Below are 17,592 nucleotides of genomic sequence, written 5' to 3' on the forward strand. Positions count from 1 at the left end.
CTTCCAGCTCGATCTGCTGTGACCCTAACGCACTGACAATACTAAGGAATCTTGAGGTGCCCATGAGAGGTAGATGTGTAATGATTTAGGGGCCTCACAGTGTGATGAGGTTCAGTTGTAGAACTCCTGAAGGGTCTCGGGGGTGGCAGCAGGCGATTGGCAGAAGCGGAGACTCTGTCTGCCCTGTTCCAGGTGGTCCCGGACTCATCTCCCTGGGATGTTTGGCTCGGTGGGGTCACAGCCTTTTGGAGCTGTTGGATGGGGCCAGTATCTTTGCCGGCCAGACGGCAGGTGTGGAGGGACTGATGAGTTTTCCAGGGGCAGAGGAGGGGCATGGGGGTTACAGCCACCCCCATTCTGGGAAGACTCCAGCCCGTAGACTGGTCCCACCTGGTCATTCTTTCAAAATCAGCTGTGGCGCTGGGCCATTTCTAAGTTGGAGGGTATTGGGGTGACTTTGCATTGCAGGGGCCTGGGGCAGAAAGGGGCATCTGCCTGCCCCACTTCCAAGGAGCCCCCAGAGTTCTCAGACCAGCCCAGACTTTCGACTTTGTTTTTGTTTTATTTTAGTTTTGTTTTGGTTTAGCTTTTGTTTGCGGTCACACCTTTGTACTCAGGGATCATTCCTTCTGGGCTCCAAGACCCTCTGGGGTGCCAGGGGTCAAACCCTGAATGGCCAGGTACAAGGCAAGCACCCTCCCTGCTGTACTATCTCCCCAACCCCCAAACCTGAGGCATCTCAGCTTGCTATCACCCCAGCCCCCAAACCCGCTTTCTCTCTCTCTCTCTTTTGCTTTTTTGGGTCACATCCAGCGGTGCTCAAGGTTTATTCCTGGCTCTGCGCTCAGGAATCACTCCTGGCAGTGTTCGGGGGACCATAAAGGATGCTGGGGATCGAACTCGGGTCAGCTGCGGGCAAGGCAAACACCCTCCCCGCTGTGCTATTGCTCCAGCCCCCAACCTTGTTACTATCAATGGTGCTTTCAGACCAGGCTTTGCAGCTTGGGGTTTCTGTGTGAGAGGGAGAGTCTGGGAACCTTCCCAAGCGTTGGGCACCCCCAGACATTGTGAACTCACACCTGAGTCTTTGGGGGAGGGCAGGAGGGAGAAGGGGGTCAGTGTTGAGTGGCTCCTGTGCAGCAAACGCCGTGTTAGGCATGCGATGTCAAAGTGAGAAGGACAGACGGCGTTCCAGTCCCACGGGGAAGGAAGAGACTGGTGAAGACCCCATCAGCATCCGTGCACGGTGGTTGTGGCAGTTCTTAAGGAAGAGTCCACGGCCCCCCAAAGCACGGCTCGTCCTTACCCCTGCTTCTTCTGTGTCTCATCGGCTTGGTGTTCATGCAGTGATTGGATCCTAACTGTGATTGGAGAATTCGTAGTAGCAGGCACTGCCTCGCTGCGGAACACCCCGCCCTACAGGCTGTGTGGCACATGTACCTTGCTTATTAAGTGGAACCATCAATTAATGCGGTACTTCCTTGTTCAAAATAACGCCACAAAATGATGGGGCTGGGTGGAAAACTGGGGACATTGGTGGTGTTGTTGGAACACTAAATGCCTGAACCAATTATATTGTGAGCAACTTTGTAAGTCACAGTGTTTTAATAAAAAAATATTTTTAAAAAAGCCACAAATACTCACGCAATAGAAAGAAATTTCTTTGTAAATTCCAGTCTGCACAGGTCCTTAATTTCCACATTTCCCCCCACCCCCACGTCAGATGGGGAACGTGCCAAGTGCATAACGAGTTCGAAGGGAGACACCTGTCACACAAACGTGCGAACACCCACTCACCATGCTGACGAACTGGAAAAGGAGCCTATTTTTAACGTTTCTTTTTTCAACTTGGCGATACTACGGTTGACGTCACTGTATGTTGCAGGAATTTTTATACCCCATCTGCAAAGATTTGTTGCCTCACTACAGTGGCTGACAGTCAGCACGGATGTTTGACCTCTGACCTCTGCGTTTTTCTTCTGGAATGTCTGCAATTGGTCCTCCCCACCGACATCCTGATCGGCAATAAGTGAGAAGCTAGTCCTGCTGGTCCAGCTTCCTGCTATTACATACAACCCGGGAGTGACCCCTGAGCCGGACCCTGGGTTGAGACGCCTGTGAGCCTCACAAGATGGGTGCTCTTGCTTCCCCCATTTTAGTGAGAGGACCCAGGGTGTCGGAGAGGTTAGAAAATGCAGGTCATGGGGCTGGAGCGATAGCACAGTGGGGAGGGCGTTAGCCTTGCACGTGGCCGACCTGGGTTCAATCCCTGGCATCCCATATGTTCCCCTTGAGCACCGCCAGGAGTAACCCCTGAGCATTGCCGGGTGGGACCCCAAAAAACAATCACTGTATCACTGTCATCCTGTTGTTCATCAATTGCCTCGAGCAGGCACCAGTAACGTCTCCTTCATCCTAGCCCTGAGATTTTAGAAAGTGCCACATTCGAGGCTCTTTCAGGGTGAGGAGAATGAGACCCATCGTTGTTACTGGTTTTTGGCATATTGAATATGCCACAGGGAGTTTGTCAGACTCTGCTGTGTGGGCAGGATACTTTTGGTAGCCTGCCAGGTTCTCTGGAGTAAGAACCAGATGATAAGATATTGCTTCCAGGAGCAGGGTTTTATAGTCTCTGGGTCTTGGCCGTTAATGGGATTACATGGTACCAGGGGCAGTTGGTGGGTGTAATGCTTACATACTGGAAGATGGAGGCGGGGGGGAGGATCTGGGTGGAGGAGGCCCAGTCCCAATTCGAGCAGGCTTGGAGATCTATGCCCTGGGTCCCGCACACCTGGGTTCCTCAGCTGGTTCCTTCATGCGTGAGGTTCGTCCGAACATGTGGAGAGTGGTCTTAATCATGGCTGTGGCTAGAACCGGAGGTCTTCAGATGCCGGGGCTCTGCTCGGGGTGGGGAGGGAAACTCAACCCACCCTCCTCCAAGGGGCCCCGGTGAGGACAGCCAGGCGCAGAGGCAGGAGACTCTGTGCTCTTCTCTTCCAGGAGGAAAAAAAAATGCAGGTCATAGGCTTCTAGGGAGGGGAGCTGCTGTTAGCCTCCTTCAGACCCTTTGTGCCTGGTTTTCCCAGTTGAGTCTGAGCGAGTCACCCTGTGGGACTCTCCTCAAACACCTTTCCACAAGCGCCCTCCTCACTGGGGCACACAGCTTAGAGTGGCCCCAAGTCCGCGTTTGCCTAGCTCACAGGGGCGACCCTCCACTGTTGCTAGGAGGCATTTTCCCACGTCTCCCTCTCAGGACCCTCCTCCAGCCTTTTGCCTGCCTCACCTGGAACCTCTTCATTCCAGAGATCTTGGAGCCCTTGGGACTCAGAAACACAACAGGGATGGAAGGGGACCATGGGCGTCTGCATGCAGGGGAGTGACCTCGCAGGGGAAGCAGGAGGCAGCCCCCCCGTGGCTAGGTGGGCCTGGGTGGACAACTTGTCCTCTGCCCCTATGCAATCTGGGCTCAGAGAATAAAGCCAGAATGTTCGATCCGTTCTCCCTCGTCAAGAGAAGTGGCCTTAGGATCGCAGATAGTTGCAATGAGCTGATTAAGGTAATCCCCATGACAACTTCTAAACCACATTTGCACAGAGGAAATAAGGGAGTGTTGGCTGCATGATTTAATAAAAACGGCTCTCGGTTCAGCTGGAGAATCGGCATAGCTCTGGGTGATTGCTTTCATTTTTGCTTAATGACTCTCAGAGAAATGCTTCCTCCTTAGTTAAAGAAATCAAGAGTCATGGAGATTGGGAGACAGAAGGACTAGGGACAATGGGAATGGTTTGGGGAAAAAAAATCGGGACGAACTGTCAAAAAATCAAGACGAACACACACACACACACACACACACACACCACCCATTATCACCAACTGACTAAAGAAACACGCACTGGCTGGCATTTGCTAAAAAAAAAAAAAAAAAAAAGAAAATTGCTCCTATTTATTTAATCAAGGGTTTGTTTTAAAGGGAAGAAGGGCAGGGAAGGAAACAATTATGTGCTCTCTGCTAGAATTAAGGCTGAATATTATTTGGCAACAGACTTTGTCTCAGTGAGATTGCGCCCACTGGCCTGGGTGGGAAAGCTTCTCTGGGCATGCGGCTAGGGATTGAAACGCGGATGGGGTCTGGGAACCAGTGCTGGGAAAAGAGGGCCTGTCGTGTTCCGGGCGGCTTTCTTCCATGTGGGGACAGGGACTCAGAGGGAGGCAATGAACAGGGAGGTCTGCGATGAGCATCTCAGGCCACATTCCTGGCATCTGTGCTGGGGTGATGGAGTCCCTGTTAGAGCACGGGAGATGGGAGGCTGCCATGATAGCACTGTCCACTGTCCTCCCGTTGTTCATCGATTTGCTCGAGCGGGCCCCGTAACGTCTCCATCGTGAGACTTGTTGTTACAGTGTTTGGCATATTGAATACGTCATGGGGAGCTTGCCAGGCTTTGCCATGCGGGCAAGATACTCTCGGTAGCTTGCTGGGGTCTCTGAGAGGGGTGGAGGAATCGAACTCGGGCCAGCCACATGGGCTGGTGTAAGGCAAATGCCCTACCCGCTGTGCTATCGCTCCAGCCCACCATGATAGTGTTTTTTTTTTTTTGTCTTTCGGGTCACACCCAGCGATGCTCAGGGGTTACTCCTGGCTCTTAACTCGGGAATTACTCCTGGCAGTGTTTGGGGGACCCTATGGGATGCCAGGGATCAAACCTGGGTTGGCCACGTGCAAGACAAGTGCCTTCCCTGCTGTACTATCGCTCTGGCCCTGCCATGGTGGTCTTTGCTTGGCAGGCGCTAAGAAGACACACAATGTCAGAGAATTCAGGGGCCAGAACAGACAGTCAGGCTCACCTTGCTTGTCACAAGGCGTTTTTGTTGACGTCCTGGAAGTACGGGGTGTTCTCACATGATATTTGAGAACTAGAGGGAAGCAGGAAAAAAAATACCCCAAATTCTACTCCTGAATGCAAACACATTAACATTCAGGGGCACTTTCTCTCCCAATAGATTGCTTTTGCAGTCAGGATCAAAGTGTGCTACTTTGTGGCACCCTCAATTGTCACTTATATTGGGTTGTGAAGATTTCCAGCCTGCCAGATACACTTTAGAACCCTTATCCATAGGGAGAGGGTAACATTACACCCTGGATGAGAAATGATGTATTTCTTTCTATACTCTGGGTAGACCAGTTGCCCCCTATTTCCCTCCTCCAAATAATTTGTTTATGTGATCTCTCTCTCTCTCTCTCTCTCTCTCTCTCCTTGTTAAAAATAATTTCTTGAGATTTTTGTTTTATTCACCAATGGAGTGATAGCACAGCTGTAGGGCGTTTGCCTTGCACGCAGCCAACATGGCCGACCCGAGTTCGATTCCTCCGCCCCTCTCGGAGAGCCTGGCAAGCTACCGAGAGTATTCGATATGCCAGACACAGTAACAACAAAGTCTCCAATGGAGACGTTACTGGGCCCGCTCGAGCAAATCGACGATCAACGGGAGGGCCTTTACCTTTACCACCAATGGAAGAGTTGAAGGCCAGAGAAATAAGCAAACAGGCTGGCTAGCGAATTATAAAGAAAAACTTACTGGAATCGAGACATTCAGCACCAAAGAACACTTGATCAATGGCATTGCTCACAGTCACAGAAACTTAAGACTTTTGACACATTATTTTGCTTCTTAGAGCAATGATAGTGGGGGGAGGCAGGGATGGGCAAGGGCGAGTTCTAGAGACAACTGCTAACAACAGAAAGCCTTGGACCCTTTATATTGTGTATGAACAGTATATTATATATGCTATATATATGTAAATATATATCACTATGTTATTATACAGCAGTGGAATGTCTGGATTGTTTTGAGCACTGCCCGAGAGAGCCATCCGTGTTGACAGAAATGTCCTCTGAATTTCCCAGCTTGGACACCACCAGAAGTATGCCAGTGAGTCCTGGGGGGCTGTGCTTTCAGTTCAATTCTGGCTGACTTGATTTCTGTTGCCACATGTTAGTCTCGAAGAAAGGGGGTCACGTGAGATCCAGCTCAGATTTATCTGACCGCAGTCTCCGGGGCCTTTCCCCTGGAGCATCTCTGGAGAAAGGAGTATGGGCCGAGTTGGTGCAGGAAATTCCTCCCCAAGGGTCTTTGAGAATAGAAGATTAGAAGATTATTTTTTTAAAATTTTTATTAGTGAAACACCATGAGGTACAGTTGTAGATTTACAAATTTTTGTGCTTGGGTTTCGATTATACAATGATCAAGTACCCATCCCTCCACCAGTGCCCATTTCCCACCACCACGGGTCCCAGTATCCCTCCCAAACCCATCCCCCCCATCCAACCTTGCCTCTGTGGCAAGGCATTCCCTTTTGTTCTCTCTCTCCTTTTGGGTGTTGTGGTCTGCAAAAGAGGCATTGAGTGGCAATCATGTTCAGTCCACAGTCTACTTTCAACATGCATATCTCCTCCTGGGAGGATCCTCCAAACACCCTTTATTTGGTGCTCCCTTCTCTATCTGAGCTGCCCTTTCCCCTAGAATGCCCGGCTGGCCTCTAAGCCATGGAGTAATCCTCCTGGTACTGATCTCGGCTAGAGAATAGGAGATTCTTAAGAAAAAAGTCTGAGGGACGAGAAGGAAGGGGTGAGTTCTTATTAAATCTCTCTCCCCCAGTGCCCAGCCAAGCTAGGCTCAGTGAAGACCCGAGAGAGAACTACCCCAGCACCCTCTCTTCTGAGTACCCTCCTTGGGGTACTTCAATCCTCCTTTCTGCTGTTGAAGTTGTTTTGATCTTTCTGCTTGTATGCAAAGCGTTTCCCACTTTCTGTCTTCTTTGGTGCTTTACCAATCCCAGGGTTGGACCCTCTAGCTTCCCCCACACCTCTCCAGGTCCAGCCCCTCCCCCTCTGTCATCTGCCCGGCCCATCACCGGTGTGTTGGATGGCCAAGACGGTGACTCACTCAGCAGCGTTGTCTCCACGTGGGAGGCTTCCAGAGCTAATTGACGTCAGGCAGAAGTAGGGGCCGGCGCTTTCTGTTGTCTCTGGAACGTGGCCTTGATCCTCTCTCCCCACCCCTGTGTCGCCCACCCGCCTGGGTGACTTTACCAATTCTCGCCTTCCAGTTCCAATGTGGTTTAACCCTCCGTGTGACAGCACTCTGAGGAGGGAGAGTCATACGCCGCTGAGGCCCTCCTTGATGGAACGATATCTCAGTTATGCCTAAGACATGCTTGCCCGGGCACGGCCGAGAAGTTTGGAGTTTCTTCCCATCTTTTCTTTCTCTGTGACTGGGTCACGTCCACTGGTGTCCAGGGGCTGCTTGAGGCTCAGTGTTTAGTGGTCACTCCCAGTGATGTGTGGAGGCGAACCCATGTGATCCTGGGGGCGAACCCAGACCCCCTGCATGTAAAACCTGCACTCTTCTTTGTCGAACTATCTCTCCAGTCCGATAAGGTGTTACAGTTCAAGGTCTTTTAGTAACGGGAAATAATTGGGAGTTCTGATGCGTTGGTAAGGAGTGGGCTTGGCTGCAGAGAATAGAAAGTTCCAGGAGGCAGAGCGAGTAGTGGCAGGGAGGGAGGGTTTGGTTTCTTTTTCTTTCTTTCTTTTTTTTGGGCTCTTTTTGGGTCACACCAGCGATGCTCAGGGGTTCCTCCTGGTTCTGCACTCAGGAGTCACTCCTGGCGGTGCTCAGGGGACCCTATGGGATGCTGAGGATCGAACCTGGGTCAGCTGCGTGCAAGGCAAATGCCCTCCCCGCTGTGCTATTGCTCCAGCCCCATGGGTTTGGTTTCTTCGATGAAGCCAGGAGGCTCAGGGTCAGAGCCGGTGCACCCCAAGGCCTGGTCTGTCTCCCACCTGAGCTTGGTTGCCCCCTGCCGCCACGCAGCCAGGTCCCACCATCCCTTCTGCGTTCCAGGCAGGAGGAAGCCAGGACAGGAAATGGATCCCAGGAGCTTGCAGTTGAAGTCTGTGCCCTTTTGTCAGAAAATAACTAGAGATATTTGGGATGCTGTCCCAGAAGATGTCTGGTTCTGAACCTCTGCCTGGAATTGGGTCTTCTGGTCCACATTTGGCCCCGGAGGGCTGTAAACCCTGGAATCTAAGTGCTGTTGAAAGGTAGACTGCCCTGCTACGGGGGCAGGCTTGGGGGTCGGGGTGGGAACATTCGAAATAGGAGGGTAGGAAGGTGTAAGGGCGGTGGGATTGGCGTTGGAATAGTAAATGTAATACATTATTATGAGCGGGCCCAGTAACGTCTCCATTGGAGACTTTGTTGTTACTGTGCCTGGCATATCGAATACGTCACGGGGAGCTTGCCAGGCTCTGCCGTGCGGGCAAGAGACTCTCGGTAGCTTGCCGGGCTCTCCGAGAGGGGCGGAGGAATCGAACTCGGGTCGGCCCTGTTGGCTGCGTGCAAGGCAAACGCCCTACCGCTGTGCTATCGCTCCAGCCCATTATTGTGAACAACTTTATACTGGGCCCGCTTGAGCAAACTTTATAAAAATAAAATAAATAATAATAATGCTATTCGGGTCTCTCAAAGAGGAACTGAAAAAGCTATGCTTGGAGTATCACGCTTCACTCAAATGAGAAAAAGAATCCGAAGTTCCAACCTCCATCGACGGTCAAGAATCAGGGACGCTGTCTCATTTGCCAAGGCGTTGAAAATCAGATGGGCTGGACACGTACTGAGATTTGGAGACGACCACTGGGCTAGAGCCGTTACCGACTGGATTCCATGGGACATCAAAAGATCGCGTGGCCGCCCACCTACAAGATGGTCAGCCTTCTTTGTCAAAACCCTGAACAAATGGTTTGAGGCACTTCGTGTTCCTGGAGTGAGCAGACGCCACTGGGCTACACTAGCACGCGACAGGGAGACAGGGACGAATGGAGACATTACTGGCACCCGCTCGAGCAAATCAGTGAGTAACGGGATGTCAAGTGATCAAGTGAATCAAAACTAGAAAAAGAAAAGTTAGACCAGGATTCACGTCTCTGGAGCTGGGCTCAAGAGATTTCTGCTACTCACTGAAAAACAACAAACTTCAAGAGGCTCCTTGGCAGGGTGGGGCCCAGGGGGCAGCTGAGCGGTGGCAGGGCAGGGCCTTGGGGGCCATGCATGGTGGTTCCCACACGTGTGGATTCTCAGCACCGCGCTCTGCACCCGCACCTCACATCATGCTTGTGGAGCGTCATGACGTGTGGACCACAGCTTGGAATCCGGATGTGGTGGGGAGGCAGGGGCAGGGCCGGGTTTGGAAGGAGGTGGATGGGGAGCGGGGAGTTGGCCGCCATGGACTTCACGTGGGCACCATGGTGGGTGTCCTCGGCTCCTGAGGCTTTGGATCTGCTCCTGCCCAGTCTGTGCCTGTGGCTCCCGTTCCTGGGATGGCTCAGGGATGACGCTCACAGTCGTGGGTGTGGTGGGAGGCTGGGAGAGTTGCTGATGGGCAGCTCTTGTGGGGGGTGGTCAGCAGCCCAGGGTCAGTTCTTTCCTCTCATCCCTTGGGCAGATTGCTCAAGGTACGTCGGAAAGATTTTCAGGAAGAGTGTTCAAGGCTGAGCCGAGAGATGATGCAGTGGGGAGGGTGCTACCTCGTACCCAGCACCTGGTATTGTCCCCTGAGCACCACTGGGAGCGATCCATGAACATCACCAGAAATGATCCTTGAGCTCCACTGGGAGTGATCCCTGAGTACCATGGGAGTGATCCCTGAGCACCACCGGGAGTGATCCCTGAACACCGGGAGCGATCCCTGAGTACCATAGGAGTGATCCCTGAGCACCACTGGGAGTGATTCCTGAATACCATGGGAGTGATCCCTGAGTACCATGTGAGTGATCCCTGAGCACCACCAGGAATGATCACTGAACACCACCGGGAGTAATCCCTGAGCACCACCAGGAGTAAGCACTGCTGAGCATTGCTGGTGTGGCCCCAAAAAATTGGGAAAAAAAGTTTGAGATTCTGTCACTAGTAGTTTACTCATTGCTCTGGCCCCCTAGATATTCACTAAACTGACTAATCGTTTTATTATTTTTTGGGTGCATTTCTTTTTTTTTTAAATTTATTTCTTTATTGAATCACTGTGGGAAAAGTTACAGAGCTTTCGGGTTTAGGTCTCAGTCATGTAAATATCAAACACATTTCCCTTTACCAATACTTATTTTTAACCACGAACCCCAATAGAACCCCACCTCCCACTCCTCCCAATTCCTGTGAGGCAGATGAGTTCTAGTTAACATTCTATCTACTTTGACTAGATACATTGTTTTGATAAAAGATACACCATTATTATTTAGAGTTTACGACCCCCCCCCCCCCCCCCAAATCAGACATGCTGAAAAAGCGTTGTGAAATGATTTGCTTTCTACAGCTGGGTTTTAAGAATTAAATGATGTTGCGCGGTTTTGGATTTCTGCTATTTTACATATTAACCCTGGAAGTATTTCTATTAAAAGTTAGATAGTTAAGAGATTGGTTTCTGTGCTCTGGAGTCGTGGCCGTGCCGGAGAGCCGCTCGTGGGGGGCGGCTGGCGACCTCGGTCGGGCGTGAAGGACGGCCCAGAACGCCCCCCTTCCCATGAGGCCCCTGCCGCCCCCCGCCCCCGGCTCAAACCTGCTGTCCACAAGGCTCCCGTGGGGCTGCCATCTTTCTTTCCAGAGAGGAGCGGGCGAGTGGGTCGACACCCTTTCCCCTCCAGGCAGGCTTGTGGCGGGTTTAACACATAGTCCATTTGCTTTTCTGCTCCAAGTGGGTGGCTCTCTGTGCTAAGTCCTTGTGCCTCCGGGGCCGTGGCCGTGCCGGAGAGCCGCTCGTGGGGGGCAGCTGGCGACCTCGGTCGGGCGTGAAGGATGGCCCATTACGCCCCCCTTCCCATGAGGTCTTTTGGGTGCATTTCAAGATAGATTACTGGTAGCAGCATACTTAAGACCTTAGCGCACAATGCCTGCATTAAACAGGGTTTAACATTTATAGTCATTGATCATTTTTAGTGGTAAAGCTGACATGGAGTGACTGCAGTCACTTTACAGGGACCGTCTGATGTGACAAATACCTCTGCCAATATCCGCGTAGCCCCAGATCATTCCCAGGATGCAGACGACCAGGAGCTTGGAGGTTCCCCCCAGCCCTCACCCCGGATTCTCCACCGTCCCCACCACAGGCAATTGCCTTTCGAATACTTTTCTTTTTGGTGTGTGTGTGGGGGGTCACACCCGGCGATGCTCAGGGCTTCCTCCTGGCTCTGCACTCAGGAATTACTCCTGGTGGTGCTTGGGGGACCCTGTTGATGCTGAGGATCGAATCTGGGTCAGCTGTGTGCAAGGCAAACGCCCTCCCCGCTGTGCTATCACTCTGGCCCTGCTGTTCTCATCCTTCCTTCCTTCCTTTATTTATTTATTTATTTATTTATATTATTAGTGAAACACCATGAGGTACAGTTATAGATTTACAATGTTTTTGTGCTTGGGTTTCGATTATACAATGATCAAGTACCCATCCCTCCACCAGTGCCCAATTTCCACCACCATGGATAATATCCCCCCCCACCCCCATCCCCCCCATCCCATCCTGCCTCTGTGGCAGGGCAATCCCTTGTGTTCTCTCTCTTCTTTTGGGTGTTGTGGTCTGCAAAAGAGGCCTTGAGTGGCAAACATGTTCAGTCCATAGTCTACTTTCGACATGCATCTCCCCTCCTGGGAGGATCCTCCAAACATCCTTTATTTGGTGCTCCCTTCTCTATCTGAACAGCCCTTTCCTCTAGGATACCCGGCTGGCCTCTGAGTTATGGAGTAATCCTCCTGGTGCTGATCTCAGCTATTCTTGGGTATTAATCTCATACTTTGTTACTTTATATCCCCCAGATGAATGCAATCTTTCTATGTCTATCCCTCTCTTTCTGACTCATTTCGCTTAGCATGATACTTTCCATATTGTACCACTTGTATGTAAATTTCATGACTTCATCTTTTCTAAGAGCTACATAGTACTCCATTGTGTAGATGTACCAAAGTTTCTTTAACCAGTCATCTGTTCTTGGGCATTCAGGTTTCTTCCAGTTTCTGGCTATTGTAAAGAGTGCTGCAATGAACAAACAAGTGCAGATGTCACTTCGACTATACATTTTTGCCTCTCTGGGATATATTCCCAGGAGTGGTATTGCTGGGTCAAATGGGAGCTCAATTTCTAATTTTTTGAGAATCGTCCATACTTTTTCCAGAAGGGCTGAACCAATCGACATTCCCACCAACAGTGAAGTGAAGGAGTGCCCCTTTCTCACCACATCTGCGCCAGCATTGGTTGCTTTTGTTCTTTTGAATGTGGGCCAGTTTCTGAGTTGTGAGATGGTTTCTCATTGTGGCTTTGATCTGCATCTCCCTGTTGATTAATGATGTAGAGCATTTTCTCATGTGCTTTTTTGCCATTCGGATTTCTTCTTTGAGAAAGTTTCTGTTCATTTCATTGCCTCATTTTTTGATGGGGTTGGATGTTTTCTTCTTGTGGAGTTCAACCAGTATTTTGTATATCCTGGATATCAACCCCTTGTCAGATGTGTATTCGGCGAATATCCTTTCCCATTCTGTAGACTGTCTTTGTATTTTGGCCACTGTTTCTTTGGAGGTGCAGAAGCTTCTTAGTTCAAGATAGTCCCATTTATCTATCTGTTTTCACTTGCTTGGCCAGTGGCATGGCATCTTTGAAGATACCATTAGCCCGGCAAGCTACCGAGAGTATTCGATATGCCAGACACAATAACAACAAAGTCTCCAATGGAGACGTTACTGGGCCCGCTCGAGCAAATCGACGATCAACGGGAGGGCCTTTACCTTTTTACCAATGTCATGGAGGGTTTTGCCAACTTTGTCTTCAATGTACCTTATGGTTTCTGGTCTGATGTTGAGGTCTTTAATCCATTTGCAAGGCAAACGCCCTCCCCGCTGTGCTATCACTCTGGCCCTGCTGTTCTCATCCTTCCTTTTTGTTTTTTTTTTAGAAAAAAAAACATAATGACTTTTTTTAAAAAAACTTTATTTTATTTTTTCTTTTTGGGTCATGCTCAGCAATGCACAGGGTTTACTTCTGGCTCTGCACTCAGGAGTTACTCCTGGCGGTGCTTGGGGGACCATATGAGATGCTGGGAATCGAACCCTACTCGGCCGCGTGCAAGGCAAACGCCCTCCCCACTGTGCTATCGCTCCAGCCCCCAGCTCATCCTTTATGGTTGCTGCGTATTGCCCACTTGGCCTGATGGGAGAGGGGAAGCATTAGAAACCTTTACATGAGTGATTAACTTTCGATTTGAACTAGCGCAAGTTAAAGGGAGCGTTTTACTGTCAGAGAAACCACACCGCCCGGCTGGGGAGTGGACCCAGCTCCCTGCTCCCCCCTCTCTCCCGCCTCTATCCACTCCCTGAGGACATTTCCCTTCAGCTGCTCCATGGGTCTGCCTTGTCTCTCCTCCTGCACTGCAGTCCTCACGCTGCCAGCTGTCCCCACAGCAATTGCTGCATCCTTTCCCGGTTTCACAGGACACTTCATTTGAGGGGTGGGGTGGTGAGGATATCTGGCAGTGCTTGGGGCTGACGCCTGGCTCTGTGCTCAGGACTGACTCCTGGCTCTGTGCTCGGGGCTGACTCCTAGTTCTGTGCTCGGGGCGCACTCCTGGCTCTATGCTCAAGGGCTTATTCCTGGCTCTGTGCTCAGGGATCACTCCTGACTCTGTGCTCGGGGTTGACTCCTGGCTCTGTGCTCAGGGCTGAGTCCTGACTCTGTGCTCAGGGCTCCCTCATGGCTCAGTGCTCAGGGCTCACTCCTGGCCCCCGTGTTCAGGGCTTACTCCTGGTGACCCCTGTGCTCAGGGATTACTCCTACATCTGTGCTCAGGGCTCACTCCTGGTGGTGCTCAGGGGAACCACATGGAATGCCAGGATCGAGCCTGGTTTGGCCACATGCCAGGCAAATGCTTTTTCCGCTGTACTATCGCTCCGGCCCCCATGTGGGTCTTTTATTCAGGCTTTTGCAGCTCAGCCAGGGCGAGCCTCCCGGGTCCTGGCAGCTACGATGTGGTTCTCTTCAGTTGTGATGAAATGACTCCGCCCAAACCTTCTCGATCGGATCATTTGCTTGTGCGGCATTTCAAGGTTTTCATTATTTTCCCGGGCAGCTGTATTTTACTGGAACCCCGCACGGGGCAAGCAGCTCTCAGCAGAAGAGTCTCCAGCGGCCACTTGATGAGGAAAGAGTCTCTTCTTTCTCCGCAGCGAGCGAGCATGTGGAGGGACTTTCCTTGTTCCCGTTAGTCTGAGGTAATGAGCAGAGCTCCCGGGAGAGGAAGACGCCTCTCTCGCAACTGTGCCTGCCCTGCGAACCGCACTCGCATTTGTTGGTGTCCTGGTGGCTTAGCCGGTTTCAGACGTTTGTCACAAGACACCACATGACGGGCGGGTGAGCAGAGACACCTGGAACCTGAAACTGCCTCCTGGTCACGCCTTCCCCCACTTTTCCTCACAGTTGATGTTTGCTTCCCACGCCGGGCGCTGCTCAGAATGTCTGTGGAGACAGACTGTGGGCTGATGTCTCTCTATTTTTTTTTCAAATTATTATAATTCTTTTTTTTCCTTTAAAAAAGTGTTCTTTTTTTTTTTTCAAACTTACAAGCTTTCGTGATTGTGTTTCAGTCATACAATGATGGAGTACTCATCCTTCCACCAGTGCCCTCCAAGCATCCTTTTACTTGGTGGTTCCTTCTCTATCCCAGCTGCCTTTCCCCCCAGCATGTGAGGTCGGCTTCCAAGCCGTGGAGGGATGGATCCTCCTGTCCCTTATCTCCACTACCCTTGGGTGTTAGTCTCTCATTCTGTTACTTTAAATTCCATGGATGAGTGCAGTCATTCTATGTCTGTCTCTCTCTCTCTCTCTGACTCATTTCACTTAGCATGATGTGACATGACCATGTCCATTCACAAATCAGAGGATTTTACATACAAGTAATCCTCAGGGACTGCCTTAAGCGGCTGAATCAAACAGGGCCCCCTGCTGGCCTGGATGGGGTCATGCACTCTCCACTCTGACCCCTCTTGCAGGGAGGGCAGGAGGACCGGCTAAAGGCAGGTTGTTGAGGCCCCAGTGCCCTTGAACCTACCCCGACTGCTTCTGCAGCTGGCGAAAGCATATTTAAAACTCATGTCTAGGGGCCAGAGTGATAGCATAGCGGGGAGGGCGTTTGACTTGCATGCGGCCAACCTGAGTTCAATCCCCAGCATTCCATAGGGTCCCCCCCGCCCAGCACTGCCAGGAGTAATTCCTGAGTGCAGAGTCAGGAGTAACCCCTGTGCATCGCTGGGTATGACCCAAAAGCACTGGAGCACTGTCCTCCCGTTGTTCATTGATTTGCTCGAGCGGGCCCAGTAACGTCTCCATTTTGAGACTTGTTACTGTGTCTGGCATATTGAATACGTCACGGGGAGCTTGCCAGGCTCTGCCGTGCGGCGAGATACTCTCACAGCGGTAGGGTTTTTGCCTTGCGCACAGCTAGCCTGGCTGAGCCAGGTTCGATTCCTCCACCCAAAAAGCAAAAAGCAAAAAATAAATAAATAAATAAATACATTTGCTCGAGCTGGAGCGATAGCACAGCGGGTAGGGCGTTTGCCTTGCACACAGCCAACATGGCCGACCCGAGTTCGATTCCTCCGCCCCTCTCGGAGAGCCCGGCAAGCTACCGAGAGTATTCGATATGCCAGACACAGTAACAAATAAATAAATAAACAAACAAAACCCAAAAAACCTCTCATATCCAGTGGAGTCTAAACATACAATGCTGTTGATATTCCCAATTATTCATCTGAAAATAAATGGAAAGTTTTTTTTTTTTTCCCCAGAATTGTACACTGCCCCCTTTCGTCCTTGAACTTACAACTTCTTTTATTTCCTTTGGAGTTTTATTCTCATCAGATATATTTTTATGCTCTAAAGTCTTTTATGGCTCATTTTATCATGGTTTCCTGCAAACATATAAAATGAAGCAAAAACATGGTCTTCTGGCTTGAGACTTAAGGAGCTGAAACAAAATGATCCTCCCTGGAACTTTTCACTGCAGTATGGATATCATTGATGTACATAACACAGATTCATCATAAAATATGAAAAATTATTATTGCACTTAAAAAAATTAGCATTTTTTTCTTACAATATCTTTTAAGAAGTTGGAGAGGATATTCGAAAAAGCTTTCAGGGGTCAGAACAATAATACAGTGGGGAGGGTGCTTGCCTTGCACACGGCTGACCCGGGTTCAAGGTCTGGCATCCCATAGGATCCACAGAGCCTGGTAGGAGTGAACCCTGAGCACTGCTGGGTGTGCCCGCGTCCCCCTCTCCCCCGCAAAGGCCAATTGTAAGAAAGACATTTCTTTTTTTTCTTTTTTTTTTTTTGTAATTCGTAAGTTTATTATTTGTATTTACTGCTTTCTGTTCTTGTATATTAAGTAATATGAGTGTTTCCTTATCTATAATCCTCTTTTGGCAAGGAACTCTTTTTTTTTTTTCATTTCTTTTCCTTAAATTTTTATTAGTGAAACACCATGAGGTACAGTTGTAGACTTACAAATGTTTGTGCTTGGTTTCAGTTATACAATGATCGAGTACCCATCCCTCCACCAGTGCCCATTCTCCATCACCAATGATCCCAGTATCCCTCCCACCCCCCCATACCCTCATCCCACCCTGCCTCTGTGGCAGGGCATTCCCTTTTGTCATCTCTCTCCTTTTGAGTGCTGTGGTTTGCAAAAGAGACATTGAGTGGCAATCTGGTTCGGTCTAGAGTCTACTCTCATCACGCATTTCCCATCCTGAGAGGAACCTCCCAACACCCTTTATTTGGTGCTCCCTTCTCTATCTGAGCTGCCTTTTCCCCTCGCGTGTGCGGCTGGCCTCCAAGCCATGGAGTAATTCAAGGAAGACATTTCTTATCAGCATACAGATCCAGGGATGAGTCGTCTTCTGTTTCCACGTGATAACAGGTTCTGAGAAGACTTATTCACACATGAAAGGATTGTCAGCGACGGCCACGAGAGCTCAGCCTCTCTGTTATTTAAACTCCTCCTGGTGTCTGGGCCCCAAGTCACAGATGTCAAACCTGTCGGGTGGATTTCTGCCGCCCTGGGAGCTGACGACAGTTGATTAAGGCCTGCTGTCAGATGGTCAGGGGCCAAGCGCGGGCATGGCGGGGCGGGTGGTGGGGGAGGGGGGGTCGTGCCTGCTCTCGACCTGTGTGAGAGGACAGTGCCCCAGAGGGAGCCCTGGGGCGGGGCCCGGGGGCAGGGAGAGGTGGGCTGGGCTCTTGTAGAGATGGGGGAGCAGGGTTGGGTGGGGGGGGTGGCAGCAGGTATGGGCTCCGGGCAGACCCTGTAGAGGAAGACTCAGCGTCTGCGCCTGTGGCTGGGGGGTCTCTGGCGGCACCGTCTCAGGCCGCCCGGAGAGTCTGAGGGGCTCAGCGTGGGAGCATGGTTTGGGGGGGCTCTGGGCGGGTTTGCTGCCCTTGCAGGGTGACTGGGCTTTGGAGAGGCCCACTTGCGGGTGTGGTGTGTGTGTGTGTGTATGTG

At 50.8% G+C, this 17,592-nt stretch overlaps 1 non-coding gene across 1 annotated transcript; it reads right to left on the bottom strand.

Annotated features, from left to right (window-relative positions):
* Nucleotides 1–1,717: 1,717 nt before the first annotated feature.
* LOC130016762 (small nucleolar RNA U13) lies at nt 1,718–1,821 on the bottom strand. Its single transcript, XR_008791268.1, has one exon. It is a non-coding gene; the product is annotated as a small nucleolar RNA U13 (small nucleolar RNA).
* Nucleotides 1,822–17,592: the final 15,771 nt, after the last annotated feature.

The sequence above is a fragment of the Sorex fumeus genome, unplaced genomic scaffold, assembly GCF_029834395.1.
Source record: "Sorex fumeus unplaced genomic scaffold, SorFum_2.1 ptg000166l, whole genome shotgun sequence".
Taxonomy (NCBI): Eukaryota; Metazoa; Chordata; class Mammalia; order Eulipotyphla; family Soricidae; genus Sorex; species Sorex fumeus.